Below are 14736 nucleotides of genomic sequence, written 5' to 3' on the forward strand. Positions count from 1 at the left end.
TTTGTTAACTAAATAATAATTATCATTTTATATCGATAACAAATTAGTGCTTGATATGTTGATTCTTGTATGATAAGAATTGATTTATTGTAATAATTATAATTATTATAACTAAAATAAGACTTAAGTCAAAATGATTATTTGAAATTTTTTAAAGGAAAAATATCTCTGTGCATTCTATTTTTAAATTTTATTTCTCAACATCTTATGCACTATATCTTTTAACTTCACTAAGACCAACTTTACCCATTTTTTAGCCTAAACTAAAGTTCAATAGACATATTTTTTTTTATTCCTTTCTAAACCTCCATTCTCTCTCTTCCCGCAAACTGTTTTCCTTTTTTTTTCCAATATTTAAAAAAAATGCGTTTTTAAAAGATATTTTTCAATATACAACAAAAAATTGTTTGAGGGAGAAATATGGGAAGAGAGAAGGGGGGTAGGAAAGAAATAAAAAAAATTGATGTCTTTTAAATTTTTTTTAGGCTAAAAAGATGGTGTCAATGAGTAATTTGTGTTTTCTTGACCAGGAAAAGATGAGTTGTTTGACTGCATGTACATGTCACTATTATTACCCACATATACAGCACCATTAACTCGATTTCAAAGCTTCTAGGAAGAGAGAGCGAGATCATACACTTTTGAGCCAACCAAATCATGTGATACAAAATATTCGAAGTTACCATACTGTGGTTATAGTACAGCAATGCCATTTGAAGTCTACTGTGAACCATGAGGAGAATACAATTTGTTCAGGTCTTCATAGTCCCCTTCATATGTATATTAGATTATCTATATTACATTAATAAGCCAAAGTTAAAGGTTGGATGATTAATATTATTAATTCATTATAATAATGTAATAACAATTGTATAACTATTTATACAATTATGATATTTATCTTTATGTTACTTAATTTGCTACATAAACAATTTACTCATTCTGTTCAATAAATTTCTAACATTGAATTACGTAGTCTAAATAGATACAGATAGTCATATTTCTCCATTCAGTATATTATTCTCATAAGATTTCTATTGATATCACATTATGTATATAGCATTTAATGAGACATTCAAACCATGTGCATCTTGCTAGCATAAATAAATTTACAATGCAATTGCCTTTGCTTAAAGATGTATGAACCATGATTAGAACCTAGATAGTAACCTCATAAATGTATAAAAACCTGTAAAGGATCCCTCACTTCTGATCCAAACCATTTAGATACCAACTTCAAAGGAAAATCGACAAAAAACCAACAACATGATAAGAAACGAAAAACATAAAAATATATACCCAAAAAATTGAACATGCAATTTACTTTGTTCAAGGGCATTGAAGCTATTAAATATCAACAATTCATATTAAATCCAAATAAAAATTTCAAAACTGAAGCTAAATTTATAAGGTGGAGATAAAGAAGCCTAAAAAATTCAAACATGCAACAACAATTACTAATGGCAAAAGTTTATATAAGGTTGCAACATTAAAAATGTAGAATCACAGATGCACCTCAAAAATATATTGGAAATGTTGTTTTAATGTTGATAAAACATTCTAGTCGATCATCTCGACATCGAAATATATGAATATGAAAAAAAAAAAAAAGGTTTTTGAGTCCCGAAAATTGTGCATCCTACAACAATTATCTAGACCGTCTATTTTCAAGATTTTCATATATTTATAGATCTACTTGATTTTAATTATTTTTAAAATTTAAAATTTTCTAATTAAGTATGAAAATAGAGTTTAAGATAATGCTAAGAATTTTTTACAACAAAAAATTACGTGATAAAATTTAAAGGTAGATTTTAATTGGATTGTTTAAGGTTGCAACCTTATGGAAACCGCACCCAATACAATACTAAAAGGATCGAATCCACAATATATATGAAAATTTTTGGAGAGAAAAAGAACTCACTTTCCTGAAGGCTCGGATCAATAGGAATCCAGTTGCGAAGGGGATGATTGGGATCTCGGAAATGCGATGCGGGTAAGAATTGCAGCAAGGCAAGAGAGATGATGGCTAAAAAGGCCAAATAAGGGGCAAAAGGCCATGGCTTTGGAGGTGGGTCAATGTCTGGGTAAATAGGAACCCCATTTCTCCATTTAATTGTGGAGTTAGTACCGGAGTTCCTTCTGGTTGCTCCTCCTCCTGATATATGGAGATTGATTTCAGGCATAATTTATTCCTCTGTGAATTGGGTAAGGAGTGAAAACCCAACCCCAAAACACTATGAGAAATTCTATGGATTTGCCTCGGGATTGTCCTTCAAGCCTCCTAGTCCCTGCGTGTTTACAGGAGACTACTCACGAATATGGCTCTCTCTCTCTCTCTGGCATCCATGTTTTGTGTGTCCCTCTCTCTGCTCTCTCACTGAAGGTCCTTCAGAGATTGTGAGGTACAAACTCACACCTAAAATTAAACATACCTTCTGAATTTTCCTTTGCTTTTCTAAAACTAATGATGCAACTCTCTTGTTTTTCTTTTCCTTGGACTAATTAAACATGAATCTTGTGTTTCCTCTTTTTTTTTTTTTTTTTGGCATGATCCCTTTTAGCTTCACAAGACTTAGGGTTCTTTCTATTTGTTTTAGTGATTCAATCTAACTGTATTATTGAACCGGCCACCAAATCGGTCAAATTATATGATATACATAATTTTTAAAATAAAAAATAAATTCAAATAGGGCTGCCATGATGCATCCTATCTTTAATAGGGCCGTGGTGCCCAAGGGAAGTCCCTAAAGTGAATCCTAGGGCATCATGGCCGTATTAAGCCGTGGCATTTTGGGTTAAAAAAACGACTATTGGGTATGTAGAATTTTTTATTTTTGAAACTATATATTTTGGTAATTTCTCTTCATTTTTTTTTCTTTCAAAATAACAACAGGTTCAATTGAAATAATATTTTAAAATACCAATAACTTTATTTTTTAATTTTTATAGATTATTTCATTATTTTATTTTATTTTTTATTTTTCCCATATCTTTCCGGGCTTGATGTCTCACTCTTTATTTCCTTTTCTTCGTGCTTGCATAATTTTGGCCTTTACATTTTATTTTCAAATGGAACTGCCCGTAATTTCCTTTTTCTAACATATGGTTTCCTCAGTGAGCATAGTAGAATTACTTCTTTGCTTAGAAGATTATTTTGGAGATTTTTTTTTTTTTTTTTTTAAACTGAAAATTTGGGAGCTATCTAAGAATTATTAGATGATTTTTTAAAAAAAAAATTGAATTGAATTATGGGTTTTTTAACACTTAAAAAAAATTTAGATGGTTTGTATTTGATCTCGAGATATTATTTTCTTCAATTGAATTGAAAGTTTAATTTGGGATTTTTGTAAGACAATTTATAAAAATACCAATTACACATAAAACATTTAATATTTATCCATTTGCAACTATTCTAACTCAAATATTTATCCATTTGCAACTATTCTAACTCAAAGACCTTTCTTCAATGGTATTTTGAAATTAAAATAAAAAGATACGCACAAAGTATTAAATTGTTTATCTATTATGGGTGATTTAATACATTTACCCTTTTTATTTATCAAGAAAAGTGTTTACAAAAAATTAAGTCTTTTGATTATTCGCAATTAAGGTTTTATCAAGTGTGGCCTGCCTTTCATAACTCTCAGAGGTGGCCCGAGACTCTCTCTGCCGTTGGAGGTAAACCCTAACCCTGAGATCCATGGGGGATTGTTTACTTTCTCTGCATTTTTTATTGATTCAATTGTTTAAAATGTTTTATTGGTTCTTAATCAGATCGATTCATAGGGGATCTTTATATATATATATATATATATATACCCGTGTCGGTATATAATTGTGGTATAAGCTTCTTTTGTAAACAGAGCTTCCTTTGTAAATAGATAGCGATAGCTTTTTTTCTCTCACTCTAAAAATATAAAAAAAAAAAGGGTTTTTAATCTAAAATCCAGACTCTCTATGATCACCAGTTTCACAACATCCCTCTTTTTTGATCTCGGATTTGGTTTCATCTACACTATCAATTTTTACTAACATCAATATATGCTCAGACTAACCAACTGAGTACGGAGGGAGCGTTCATAGCCAAGTCACTTTATCAGAAAATTGCGATGGAGAAACAGATTTGTATTGTTCCAAATGCTAGAAAAGCATCATTTATGAGCACAAGCATTTATATTACTTGCTATGTGGAATAGAGCTCCCATTGTAGACCGCCTACATAAGAGGGCGATGGTAATCACAGATACTTGATCTCTATGCAAACATGATAGAGAAACAAATGTACACACTTTGATACATTGCCCTTTTGCTAATTCTCTTCAGAGTTGATTGCTAATCCACAGAGCTCTACTAAGGAAAAAGGTCTTAAAGCCAAGATACTGGTTGGACCCCTACAGAAGGATGATTCAAACACAACTTTGAGTGTAGTGCAATTAGAAACACGGGGAATAGGGGGCTGCTGAGGAATTCGGAGGGTAACATATTGTTTTCATTCTCAGGCCCCTGCCGGATGTCCTCTGTGAATTAAGCGTTACTTTTTGCCGTGAAATAGGGAGGTTCTCTCCTACCGAGTCACGAGAAAGTCATAGTAGAAGGGGATTCGACAAATGTGATGGCTTGGCGAAATTCGTCAAAAAGAATTATTTGGAAATGGAATTCCATCACAGATGAAACGAAAAACTACCAACACAGAAAAGAAGTTTAGATTGTGTATGGCAATAAGCAGTGAAATCAGGATGCAGATGCCTGGCAAGAGTGAACAAAGAGATGATCTCAATCCAAATAAGTTTAGATTGTGTATGGCAATAGGCAGTGAAATCAGGATGCAGATGCCTGGCAAGAGTGAACAAAGAGATGATCTCAATCCAAATATTTGACTGCAGCGTGGCAAATTGCAGTGGAGAACCACTGGTAGGCGAATGAAGATGCAACTCAAATAACTTATGGGTTTTTTTTTTTTTGCCCTTTCTTTTTTTTGTTTCTTGTAATTGTAAATGTAATTTTGTTGTCTTTGTTTTCTTTTGAAAAAGTACACAAAGGGACTCTTTATTTTTAATACAACGAAGGTACAATCACTCTTGTCCGTCAGAATTGAAATTGGGTAGTTGTAAGTTTGTCATTGATAGGATTCAAAATTCATAAAAAAGTTTTTCAAAACATGACACATTCCAAGCCATCTAATTTGACATCTAATAGTTAGGAATGAAGCCATCTAATTTGACATCTAATAGTTAGGAATGAAGCCATCTAATTTGACATCTAATAGTTAAGAATGATTGTGACCCCCTTGTAACAATAATAAATGGTCTCATAGTATACAAATCCATTTTCTTTTTCCAGCTTGTTTTTTTTGTTTGTAACTGTGCAACTTCTCATCGTTCAGATTCCTTAACAAACATAATTAAGACAACATTCAAATATATATATATATATATATATATATATATATATATATATATATATATATATATATATATATATATATATATATATATATATATATATATATATATATATATATATATATATATATATATATATATATTGCATGCGGGCAAGACTGCATGACTACAAATGCGGCCCAAAAAGTGTAAAGCATCCATCTTAAAAATGGATACACATGGGTGTTCCATCTTAAAAACAATGGAAACTAACGGTCCAAATGTTTTCTTACAAGAATTATTATTTATAATTTTTAAAATTAACTTATTTTTTCATATTTATGATCTCCATGTTAGGGATCACATGTCCTAAAAAATTAAATCCAAAATTCCATCTCAAAGATAGATTTATTAATAGGCCCGCATTTCTACATATGAGGGCTAGGCAGCATAGAAACCGGGTCGCTAAATAAAACAGCACGTGAGTGTGACAGAATAAGATTCATAAAGGCCCGAAAAAAGAGCAAATTTTCACTAATTTTCAAAGCTCGTAACTTAAGAATTTAACTGTATTTATATGGAGTTTCCATATAAATATCATTATGTCTATCCCATAGTTAGCAAATCGGCGTTTAAAACACGGTTTTTTCTAAAAAAAGGGCGCTTTTATGGAAAACGTTTAAAGCATAGCTTTTTTAAAATGTTTGGCAAAAAAAAGTGTTTTTTTTATAAAAAACCTTTAAAACGCGATTGTAAGAAAAATAAATTAAAATGGACCAAAAAAAATTTATCTTTTTTTTACCTGTAATTTTTTTTTGAAAGATAAAATTTTTTTTTCTTGATTTGTATACTGTTATTTTCATACTTTCTAAAAAAATATTATTTCAAAAAAAAAAACTAAAATCGATGCATATTTATGTGATTATTATGGAAATATTGTTTTTGGCATAAAACCATCCAGATTATCATAAATTAGGGCTCATACCATCCAGATTATTATAGATTAAGACTCAAACCATCGAGATTATCACAAATTAGAATCAAATTAGAATAAACAAGCATGGAAACCATTGAAAAAAAAATTCCCAAATTTTGGCTTGACAAAATTCCACCAAAAATTCAATCCAAATTAGGGTTCAAAGAGCCTTCAGAATTCCAGATTACAAAATCAAAGCATGGGCTTAAAAAAACACTTTGAAAAAAAATTCCAGATTAGGGATTTTTTCATATCGCCAAATCTGTACATGCTGCTGCTTCCTATGTGCATGTTGCTTCCCTCTCTCTTACTCAATCCCCAAATGGGGTTTTTCATATCCTCAAACCCATAGTTCCTCTATGTGCTGCCTCTCTCTCTCTCACTCAATCACCAAACAAGTTTTTGTATTGCCTCTCACTCAATCACCAAACAAGTTTTTTTATTTCTCTAAACCCATAGTTCCTTTTATTTCTCTAAACCCATAGTTCCTCTGTGTGTACTACTCCCTCTGTGCATGTTGCTTCTCTCTTTGTATGTGTTGCTTCTAGGGTTCTCCCTCTCTGCGTGCTGCTCCAATTGGGGTTTTATTCTTGAGGAAATTTCGTACATACCCCTAATTCGCCATCGTATTTCACGGTAGACTCTCTTTTTATTTTATTTTCAAGCAACATAAAAAACCCTCAAGTATTTCACCGTACCCCATCATCTCTTCTCTCGCAACTTTATTCACTTTTGGCCACAAAAACTTAGCCCTAACAAATTGTTCATTCCATCTCAATCCAAAAGCTTTTTTAAAAAGTGTAAAATAGGGTAAAAAAGGCTTTTGGATTGAGATGGAATAAAACAATTTGTCAGGACTAGTTTTTGTGACCAAAAGTGAATAAATGTGGGAGAGAAGAGATAAGGAGGTACAGTAATTACTCGAAGGTTTTTTTATGCCACTTGAAAAAAAAATATAATGAAAGTCTACCGTGAAATAAGATGGGGAATTAGAGATCTATACGATATTTTCCCTTTATTCTTTTTCCTCTTGTGTGTTATGAATGCCTAGAACTCCAAATGCTTCTTGCTATTGTTTGAACTTTGAAGTAATCAGCAAGTCACCGTACAGTAGGTTATCATATCTCCAATTGCTTTCAACTCACCGTACCTTAGTTATAATATGGGGTATTTATCATGGCGTATTCATATGGTGTATTATTATTTTTTTGTACCTACTAAATAGGTGTATTTTAAAATTTCTAATATTTTTAAACTTAACCGATTTTTTGACTTCGATTTGTTGAGCCTAGTCCGATATATTTACGATATTTTTAGATGAAGTATTTTGCCGATCCGTATTTTTTATCCAACTTTTACATTTGATTTTTTAAAATAAAAACAATTTATTTCCTATTTTATGATTAGCCGAATTATTGATAGTCCCTAACTTGCTAATTATGGTCCAGACTAAATGAAACTGTGAGAATATGGTATAAAATGTTTGGTAATACTCCCCTTACATCCTTCACTTGTCAACACGTTTGGTACGCTCCATCTTGTTCCTGATTAAACGCCATTTGTAACCCCTTCTTTTCTGAAAAATAACCTGGAAAACCCCACCACAGATATTCACCAAGTATAATGTAGAGAAATTTATGTTTGTTCTTTCCTAATATCCGTTATTAGAGTTTTCCAAAAAAATCTGAATTTGAATCTAAATTGTTCATACCTAGTATTTTTTTTTTTTTTTTCCTCAAATTGCCTCTACTTCGGATCTTGATAAATTCAGATCGTTTTTTTATGCTGACATCGGACTTTCAAGATCCAAGGCGAAGTTCAGATCTTAACTTCGAACATTGAAGGTCCAAATCAAGGATTATGTTATCATTGCAGACTTTCAAGGTGTGAAGTCAAGACTTTTAACTTGACTTAAGATCTTAAAGATCTAAGTCAAGTTCTTTACCACTTCCACTCTTGGTTTAGAGGACTAAAGTGGGAGGATTTAGAAAAAAAAAAGAAAAAAATTCGAGAAAAATGAGTATAATCTTAAAATACAAAATTTGGGGAGATAACTGTCACGGGGTATGAGCATAAACTTTGACACTAGAAACTTTGTGATGACCTACCAATTCAATTTTTGTGCCTAACTGTATCTGAAGTTTTAAAAATAGTGCAAAAATGGTAAATATGTGAAGATTTGAAAGGAACAGTTCAAAAACTTTGACACTAGAAAACTTTGTGATGACCTACCAATTCAATTTTTGTGCCTAACTGAATCTGAAGTTTAAAAAATAGTGCAAAAATGGCAAATATGTGAAGATTTGAAATGAACAGTTCAAAACCGATACCGTAAGTTGCTTGAAATCCATGTTATATATATATATATATATATATATATATGTATGTGTGTGTGAAAATCTTGAAAATGGACGGTCTAGATAATGTGTTGCAAGATGCACTATTTTTATAACTCAAAATCTTTTTTTTTTTTGTTTTTTTTTTTTTTTTTCATATTCATATATATCGATATTGAGATGAGCAATTAGAGGGTCTTTCAACACTAAAACAACCTTTTTTCTTATGGATTTTTTAGATGCATCTGTGATTCTATATTTTAAGGTTGCAACTTTGTATATACTTTTTCCATTAAGTATTATTATTCAAAATATAATGTTGAAATAATTTACCAATCGAATACATCTCTTTCTTCCCGGGGGTTGATATAAAACTCTTAAATTTGCAAGGCACCCATTTCTTTCTAGGTGTGGTTTGTATAAGGCATTAACCTTTAACCATCAAAATAAGGCGTACTTTAAAACTACACCAAAAGATGCAGTTTTGGTGCTAGAAAGCCTTGTAATGCATGAAAATTTATTGTCAGCCATAATTGTAAAATTTTTTAAAGCTCTAAAAATCGAGAAGAGTGAGCCGATCTATAAACAATTAAAAAATTAAGAAAATGGACGGCTCTGATAATGTGTCACATGATGCATTAATTTTATGGCTTGAAATCCGTTTTTCTTTTCAGAATAGTACATCTCCTATTTAGATGATTAATTTGAGGATTTTCCAGCATCCGAACAACCTTTTCAGTAGGTTTTTGAGGTGCACCTTACTTCAATAGTATAAGATTCATTATGTAGCATAGTTAACAAATGGGAGATCATATTTTGAGAAAATACGGTTAAAATGGCCAACTACCTCACAAAAGCAATGAGACGGTTAAAAAAAATAACTTTACCAATAAAGTGATTATTTTTAAAAATCTTATGCATATTCTCAAAGATTTTATTAAAAAATACTCGAATTTCCCTCGTTTATCATTATGGGTTCGTAACCCTAAACAAGTGAGGACATCTCAGTGATTGAACCATTTAATTCGCTTGAGCCGAATTACCCAAATACTCATGCTCATTCCCAGTTCTAGATCTGGATCATGATCTTTTTATAAAAGAAAAAATATTATTTCAAGTTTGGAACTCAAATTAGTGGGCTCACATTGGTTGCTTATTCTGTGTTCCAAACCCGAAATAAACTTTCAATAAACAATATATTCTAAGTTAGGAACCAGAATAAGTAAGGGTATCTAGGTCATTTGACTTGATTAACTTAATTAACCAAGTCACTGAATACACCAATAACAAGATTCTTGAGAAAGTACCTAAATGAAAAATTATTGAAAATTTTTAATAATTATTGATTATGAAAAATCACTTTGGCCATTTTAAAGTACCCCTCTATTTGAAAAATTATTGATTTAGCCACCTCATTGATTTTTTTGAAGTGGTTTTACCATTTTATTGATATTTTACTGAAATTAATTTAGCGCTAAATTTTTTATAAGTTGTATAAAATTCTAGAAATTTGGTTTTGATTTCACCATTTTATTTAATTGATATTTTAGCACAAACTTTAAGAAAAATCATATATTTTTGGATTCCGGTGAAAGAGCATAGTTAAAAATTATGCATATATGTGTATATTTTGGGTCAATTCTTTGCGTAAGGTGAGCCAAAGTAATAAATTATAAGTAGTACAAAAAAGTTTGTCCATGACTTATGTTATCATATGCTGGATCATAATAAAAACCTTATTATTCAGACCTTGTCTTTACAACAAATAAAACTCATTTATGAAGAAAATGACTATAGTTTAAGTGGTACACCAAACTATAATTGGGTTTTGGAAGATTAAATGCAACGCAGAATAAAGTATGGAATGATAGAGTAAAGAAGGGTTTGATACAATGAGCCAAGAGAGATTGATATGGTACAAGCACCAAATAGCAACTACGCTGTAATTTTTGGGAATTTTTTCTTCACGCTAGGTTTCATTTCCTTGAAAAAAAACACCTTAGGTCTAATTTTAGGAAGTTTTCCTAACACAAGAAGGCTAGATTTCAATCAGTGTGGTCAAATTTGCTTCTCTTCAGCCAAAGAGGTCGAAGTCTTTGGATTTTAGGCCTAGACCCATGTGAAGTGAAGCATGGGTACTGCCACTTCGATCAACTTCCGGCCGAAACTTCGGCCTCTTTGGCCAAAGCAAAGAAATATCCATATAAAAATATTTTTGAATTTTTTTTATTTGTTAATTTTTCATTATTTTTATATATTCGTATATATAAAAGTCTAATTTATTTATATTAATTTTTAAAAAACAAATCCAAAGTTTTCCCCCAAATTGGCCGAAGCACCGAATTACTTTGTTTTTCTCATCAAACCAAAAAAAACTCTGAAGCAAATCTGACATTTCATTTCTTAAAAAAAAGAAATGAAAATTTACACCGATATCCTCTATAATTAGCAGAATTTAAGGCTGCACCTGTTGCTTTTTTTGGTTTCACGTTCATGTCCACTATTCGGAGCTAGCAATTCAAACCGGGTGTCAAAGACAAAATCGGATGGTTCTCGATATACTATAGGAATCGGCACGGTTCTTCCGATCTGGATCGGCGTTTCTAAAACCTTGATTTCAAGCTTAGTTGATCACTGTCAAAAGTTTTCAACACTATTTATTTATCTTTCTCTCTTCTGTATTATTTCAAGTTAGTTTCTTTAGGTCATGTTCTCGGTTATTTCCATCAAACGATATAAATGAGTAAATATTTTTTATGAGGCTTATGTTCCATCAAACTAATTCATTCTTAAATATTTTTTATGAGGCTTATGTTCCATCAAACTAATTCATTCTCAGGTGAATTTTATTCATAATTAAAAGTTCTCGTAGAAAAGATCCCCGATGGTTCCCCTGGTTTTAATAATTCAATGAATCCCATCAATTTTTTTTTGATAAATCATGGATCCCATTGATTACGAGTTAGTTAGTAATTATAAGTCGTTTAAATGTATTGGAATTAGATGCTATTACTATTTAAAAATAAGCAAGAGGCCTCAGTTATGTAATATATTTTGTAGATTTCGAAAAAGGCAGAGAATTTGGAATGCTTGCCTCCCTTGCATTTGAAATTGTGATGCTGGTAGAAAAAATAAATGAGATGTTAAATAGTTGATGTTTTAGGTGTTTTAATAAAAGAAAAATATCTCCATATCTTTTAGTTTTAAGTTGCATTTCACAATAGACTCAAGATTTTAAAAGATATCTTGGGGCATAAAATTGTAGAGTTTATTTCTTCCAACTCCCTGAGCTAATTTAAACCTGTTTTTTTAGGCCAAACAAATTTAAAAAGACATACCTTTTTTAAAGGCTATCATTCCAAACTTCTAGAGGGAGAAGGGATTCATAGAGGTGAGAAATTACCGGGAGGAGAAAAATAGGTGTTTCGAGAAACACGGGAGGAGAGAGAGTGAGAGATACAGGAAAAGAGAGAAGTTTGAGATATATAAGTGATGAGAGAGAAATGAATGGTTTGTAAAAGAGTATGTCTTTCTCACATTTGTTTAAATTAAAAAATAGGTTTAAAGTAGCCAGGGGGTTAGAAGATATTTTTTGAAACCTTGAATTACGAAGAAATGAAGCCTAAAAATAGAAGATGTGGAGATATTTTCACTTTAATAAATTTTCTAAAAAACCTTGTTGAATCAACCTAAATACATCACAAATTCTTATTGGCATTACCAAACTGTGTGTGAAAAAGACATGGAATTTGGAACCCCCCCCCCTTCTCTCTCTCTCTCTCTCTCTAAACACGAAATATGCCTAAATTGTTATGCTATCGTCATCCATTTACTCACTCAAGAAAAATCTTATCAAGCATTAATTTTAAGATCTCAAATTTTGGAGATGCAACCGCTTCAACCCATAGATTAACTTTGATTAAAGGAATTTCTAATTGCACATTATATGCCCTTGAAAAAAATAATGTCACAAGATTGGATAGGGACCATCCAGTTCTAAAAAGGGGGGATCCAAGTATTAGAGAACTCAAAATTGAAAATTTTTCTTCTGAAAAGCATTTTTTTAAAAATAAAGACAAATGCGATCTTGCCGGTGAATATTTTTTTTTATTTTTCTTCTTTTCACCCCTTTTATTTTATTTTTCTTTTCTTTTGGCAAAGATCATTTACAAGTAGTCTTATTACAATAACTCTTACTTCAAAGAAAATAAAACTAATAAATTCAAGATCTTAACAACCTTGATGTCATTAAACCATTTTTCTTTAAACAAAAAAAATATCCGCAATTCGTATGCTTTGGAATATAAAGCCAATATAATTAAATATGACAAGAAACAAAAAGAAAGTGTCGGAGATTACCTCAACTGAGCTTAGTATACCTCACACCGAGTCACTACCATTCGATGACACGGGATCAACGATCAACCTTCAATATCATCCGAGAAAGCAAGTTTAAGCCAAGCCCTCTAATGGAGTTATGAACTTCTTTATCACAAATCTCAAACCCTTAGGTGAATCCCCTTAGCAACCTAGTTCGAGAGATATTGATTATCTTTTTGCTACACCCTAAATCCCTTGGTCATAAATTCATAATTGAGAGATGGAAGGTAGAAGAACTCCATAGCCTAAACCTTTAGGTTCTTTCACAATATGGGAGAGAGATATCTCAAAGATAAGCGAATGGGACGTGCCCCCTTTTGGGCTTTCATGAGAGAGAAAAACTTTTCGTAAGAAAGAGAGAGAAATTCTAAGTGAGATGTGCACCTTTGTGGGATATGAGAGAGAAATATATGAATTAGGTATAAGAGATAAGCTGTAGAGATTTTGGGTAGAGATAATCCATTTTTATAGGCTTTGAACAAGATTAGGGTTTCTTAGGGTTTTCATTTGCTTGCCCCTTCTTGTGAGATTTAATATGAATCATTGATCTTGGGTGACTTGTGGGTGAGAGATTTGAGCCATCAATTTCATAGATAGGCCATTAACGTTATGGAAGGTGCTAGCACATTTATCCCCGTTTCCTAAGCCATTTTCCCATCAATAGAAATTAAATAAAATAATTTCAAATACAATATTGAGTATACCAAAATAATACACAAGCCTTCTCATGCTTTCCAAAAATTCATTCAAAGCTTCTTCAAGCCAATATCTTTCCAAAACACATAGCAACTTGGCCTAGAAGCCAAAATCACTTATCGCAAAAATAAAAAGCTTCTAAATGGGTGGGGCATTCCACCCATGAGAGGATCATCGTTTAGGCCATGGTGGGCCCATGTGCACAATGGGCTTCTATGTAATTTTAAATATTTTTAACACTCAATAAAATAATTTTAGAATTTATTCGAATATTTAAATCAATATCTCTAATTTTATAAATCCAAATTTGATAAATAAAATATCCAAAGATCTAAAAAAATTCAAATAATAATTCTAAAATCATATATACCATAAAACAAACATAATTAAATTCATTAAATGGGAAAAAGATTCATATGGTCTAGGAATTAAATCAATCAAACACTAGAGTACTCAACCTTCAACTGTGGACTACGGACCACACTTGCTTTATCAAACCGAGTTAGTATTTTCCATGACCCACAGTCCATGCAGGGGCTCATTAGTGAGTCACTAAAGTCCGCTCGATGATGCAAGGGGCCACAATCTCAATCTGTAGATTTCATATTCTCCCCTGGAGACGGGTCAATGTCATCTAAACCTGATGTGACCACAGCTCCTATGACGCATAGAGGTATCTCTCGCACATGCATACGCTTCACTCTTAAAGGTGGTTTGCTTTTTTGAAATGGTCTACTAATATACATGTCGTGTAATGGTACATAGATGAAGCTTTGGTCCCCGTCTCTAAAAACCACCATCATACACAAAGGTCACACAATCCCTCGGCTCACTCATCTAGGCATACTTCGACCTCATCAAGGGATGACCTATTAGAACTCTTAGTGGTTTATACTCTATGACCAGGTAACATGGATTTTTCCCAACCAACTGGCCTAGACCGTCAAGCACAATTCGGTATCAG

At 31.8% G+C, this 14736-nt stretch overlaps 1 long non-coding RNA gene across 1 annotated transcript; it reads left to right on the forward strand.

The window, feature by feature from the left end:
* The first annotated feature begins 2225 nt into the window (after positions 1-2225).
* LOC148780553 (uncharacterized) lies at positions 2226-5091 on the forward strand. The gene is made up of 3 exons (XR_016041413.1): positions 2226-2405; positions 4053-4236; positions 4327-5091. It is a non-coding gene; the product is annotated as an uncharacterized LOC148780553 (long non-coding RNA).
* Positions 5092-14736: the final 9645 nt, after the last annotated feature.

The sequence above is a fragment of the Amborella trichopoda genome, chromosome 9 (genome assembly GCF_054954075.1).
Source record: "Amborella trichopoda isolate Santa Cruz 75 chromosome 9, AtrichopodaSantaCruz75HAP2 v2.0, whole genome shotgun sequence".
NCBI lineage: Eukaryota > Viridiplantae > Streptophyta > Magnoliopsida > Amborellales > Amborellaceae > Amborella > Amborella trichopoda.